The sequence below is a fragment of the Camellia sinensis genome, chromosome 12 (genome assembly GCF_055761805.1).
Source record: "Camellia sinensis isolate YWXY chromosome 12, ASM5576180v1, whole genome shotgun sequence".
NCBI classification, from domain to species: domain Eukaryota; kingdom Viridiplantae; phylum Streptophyta; class Magnoliopsida; order Ericales; family Theaceae; genus Camellia; species Camellia sinensis.
In genome coordinates this window covers 81,086,025-81,090,495 of record NC_138972.1, presented here as the reverse complement: position 1 = coordinate 81,090,495, position 4,471 = coordinate 81,086,025, and the positions used below count along the sequence as shown (strand labels likewise).

At 32.1% G+C, this 4,471-nt stretch overlaps 1 long non-coding RNA gene across 1 annotated transcript; it reads left to right on the top strand.

Moving 5' to 3' along the window:
* The first annotated feature begins 451 nt into the window (after nt 1-451).
* LOC114315734 (uncharacterized) lies at nt 452-2,853 on the top strand. Its single transcript, XR_003647878.2, has 2 exons — nt 452-534; nt 2,511-2,853. It is a non-coding gene; the product is annotated as an uncharacterized LOC114315734 (long non-coding RNA).
* The last annotated feature ends 1,618 nt before the right edge of the window (nt 2,854-4,471 follow it).

The window sequence follows — 4,471 nt, the reverse complement described above, 5'->3', positions numbered from 1 at the left end:
CTTTTTTTGTGTGCGCGCGCTGTATATCTTCTTCTTTTGATTTGTGATGTTTTCCTTGTTTCTTGTTCTATCAAAAGTCAAATATTGTTCATACTAGCGTTCAACATGGTTCATGGACTTTGTCGTTACTGACTCGATCGTTCCATGCAATGCGACCACCCTTGGGTTCACAGTCTACCACCTTTGTGGAAGCTCAGGTAAAGAAAACAACCAAACCAAGAAACCGATATATGCCAAAAACCTTATCATGCCAACGATGGACTCTCGTTGTGATTGCTATTAAGCTTGGGGTAAGGCGTTTATGATTTGATTATCTACTATATTTGAGGTATGAATGTTGCTCTAACTTTCTCTTTCTTATTTTGTATTTATAATTAACAAAGTTCCAACGTAATTTTAGCAACTCATGGTTCTAGCTTTGCAATAGTTTGATGATGTATATAAATGTTTTACTCAAATGACCAGAGCCTTACAAAGGATCACAACTTTTGATTGAGCAATATATGGGATTCTCAAATACTGAAGAGGTGACAGGTATATTATGCAATTTAGTTTTGACAAGTTTCATAATTAAATATATATGTTTCTATGTGTAGTTACCCTAAACACTAAGAACGTCATGTCAAACGTAAGCAAAAACCTCTTTTTCTCTTATTTTGTTATTCATTTGGTCTAGTATACTTATCTATGGCCACTTAAAATCATACAGAGCCTAATTCCGGGGTATAGAGAGATTCTCAAAATCGACTACATCATACCCCACTCAACTGATTAATTGCCTATTCAAGGCGACTGATCTTCTCCACCGGAGAAATTTTTATTGCAAGCTCTATTTGATTTGAAAAAGATAAAAAGTAATTAATTGACACTTATGAATAAGGCATATTTGGTGCTCAAAATCACTTCTATTTATTCCACTAAAGGGTTGAGACTAGGTTTGAACTCCACGAATCAAGACAATTCGCGATAATATTCCTGTTTTCAGATGATGAACAAACAAGAATGGATACAAACATGGAGCATAAGTAAATTAAATTGCAATATACATAAAAATAACATGAATGACACATGCACAGAAAACAAAAATAAGGACAAATACAAGAATAAAAGTAATTCTAGACAATATTTATATATACATGAATAAATCCAAACCAAGTTTATTTCTCAATGGGTTCTTTTGAATGTATTTTTGTATCTTAGTCAATTTCATGTGCTGAATGTTTGTCAATTGAATTGAATTCTTTTACTTTGTTAATTTAATTGGGGCTTCAATGTAATGAATGAGTTATGATCTCCACCAAATTCTATAATTGTTGGGTCATGAACTTTAATGCAACGTGATTCAACACATTGATTTTGCAAGAGGCATGAATTTTTGTGGATGAAAATGAACTTTTGCTTTAGTTCTTTTACAAAAAATGATTAAAAGAAAAAAATTGATATGTAACTCAGACATTAACATCCATGATAAAAGGACATGCATTTGATACTAAGCCAAAATTAAGGAAACTTATATATATGATTTTTTCCATGTGGTAAAATTCCAAAGGAAAGCTTTATCTTATGAATATTAATATTTTTTTTCCTTCTGTTTTAGCATATCCATGAATTCCTATTATTAACCACACCTACGAGTTAAATTCTTATTAGAGACATCATTTCAACTTAAATAATCCATGAATTCGCTAGATTATTTATTAAACGCACTTGCTTTTGTCCTCAGTTCATGTCTCAATGAATTTAAATTCTTGGATATTCTGTGATTTTTCTAGTAGTTTACTGGTGGATATTCTATGGTTGAGTTGAGGCATTGGATTTGCACCGGTTGAGGTGTTGGGCATAAAGGTTCTGGATTTGCACCTACGAGCTAAATTCTTACTGGATACATCAGTTCAACTTGAATAATCCATGAATTCACTAGATTATCTATTAACCGCACTTGCTTTTGTCCTCAGTTCATGTCTCAATGAATTTAAATTCTTGGATATTCTATGATTCTTCTGGTATTTTACTGGTGGATATTCTATGGTTGAGTTGAGGCATTGGATTTGCACCGGTAAAGGTGTTGGGCATAAAGGTTCTTGATTTTTACAAGTTATTTCAAATTATTGCAGCCAGTAGAATTTGCAGAAAACATTTGGATTTATTCATATAGGTGCCTAACCATGGATAATTCTTATTTATTAGATATTATTGTTTGTTGTAGTCAATTACCATGATAGTGAATTGAAGTTAGTTAACGAGTCTATAATTTTTGGTCTACTTTTGAACTGATGCAGTCAAATTGCCAAAGTAGGATGTTCTTGCTATTGCTATAGGAGACTATAATGCCAGGTTTTATGTCATTCTCAGCATAGAATTTTCGTGTGTATTTATTACATGTTGGTTCTCGAAGCATACAAATTGATTGTTGAGAATTTGCAGCATGTGTGCTATCCCTAACTTTAAAGTTAAGTTTTTCTTTTTTCATCATGAAACAAAATTGCTTATTTTTCTACTGCAAATTGCAGGTGGGATTTGGATAACAAACATATTAATGATTCTAGCAGGAAGTGTTGTTAGAACTTGGAAGCTTGATCGTACCATATTTATCTTTCTTTATTATTGAGGAACTTATTGATTACATTAATTTTGGATACAAATTTGATTTTTATGATATGTGATCAAAATTATTGTTAGAGGATGTTTTGTTTGAGGTCAAGTTGTGTTGGGAATGGTTTGTTTTTGTTGGGTTTAGGTTAGTCTGCTTAGGAAGTGCCAATGATTTGAAAGATTTCACAATTATCTAATTTCTACTATGTATCAATTATTACTTCTAATATCGATACAATTTGTTATCACTTTGTATCTTGATACAGTGACTATTAATGCTTCATATCTCTACTAGTAATTAAGTATTGAATTGATTTACATTTTTAATTGGGTTTTTTTTATTTTATCAAAGACTATGAATTATATGATAGGCCATAATTATATTTTAATAAATTGAAATTGATTATTTGGTTGTGTACAACCTTTTTTCTTGTCTGAAATTTTGTTACTAATTTAAATGATTCATGAATAAACTAAACTAGGGACAAAGGGAGTCAATAGAGTAAGATGTAATTGGTTTTAATTGTGACAAATTGTGTTGGGAGAGCCTTTAGGCACGAGTAATTTGCTAGTGTATATATATTTGACAAATAACACATCGCAAACACAATGAACTAAGAGATACAAATCGGTGTACCTACAACGTTTTTTCTTCTCAGGAAGACTTAATTTTTGTAGTCTGAGCAAGTATTCTTTTGCTCTTTTACAGTGCAACAAATGGCAATATGAACTTTGAAGTGATTTGCAAACTATTCTGATCAAATTGAACTTTTTTTGTTATTTTCGTACTTTTTTTTTTCCCTTCCTTTCTTGTTTTTTGTAATTATGCTTTTCCTTGATTATCCAATCAAGATTTATGTATATGATGTTATGCGGCACAATGAGGAATAAAGTTCTTGTTTCTTGCTACCGTGTAAAAATTGGTATTAGTATTAAAGGTAAAAATCTCAATGCATGGTTAGGAGAAATAAACCAGAAAAGGGACAGTAGATTAGACTGTTTAAGTGTGTCCTGGAGTTTGCGGTTCACTTTTAGCAACTTAGCTTGCTAGTTTGATCTTGCGCAACTTTTGCAGTTTTCTCTTAGCTTTTCGACTACTTGTCCTTTTTTCCCAATGGGAAAAGTGTGTGCTAAATTTTAGATCTGGTATGAGATGTGCATTCTTTATCAAGGTAAACCTATTATGACACTTTGGTGGTAGTTTTGGTTTCTTTATTTTTTTGGATTTTGTTTTGTTTTGTGTAGTTTGATGCTTTAAGCTATTGAGTTATCAGGGTTCTTTCTTCTTGCTAGATTTTTGAAGTTTACATATTTTCTTCTACGCTTTTTTATACCACACAGATTTGTTAAGGAAAATGCTATAGACTCCAAATGAATTATCAAATATTCTACCAAATCTCTCACATGGATGTGGAACCCACACGCATGTGATTTGTGTGAGTCTCACACCCATGTGAGAGATTTGGTAGAATATTTGGTAATTCATTGGAGGTCTCTAGCATAACTCATTTGTTAAACCGTCTCACTGAGCCCTAATTTATTGCTCAAAGTTATTTGGATCAGTGTCGAACAAGGGCATGTGCATTCCAAATGTTAGTTGTTCAAGTTATGAGTAGTACCACCATTTATCATTCTACACGCTATTTGTTATGTTTTGTATCCTTCCATATCCTTCTGCCTACGTGAGCAAACCCAAGTCAATGATTATCTGAATGTTTGGTATGTTTTGTTGGCATGATGTTGTCTATGTAATTAGGAAAGGTCAAGACGGGAGAGGCGCCGATTCTTGTCTTTTAACAGTTTGAAATGTTGTATATAGAAGAGGAAGTAAATCTCAGAAGTAACACAATTTTACTTGTTTTATGTGTTTGTTTATTTC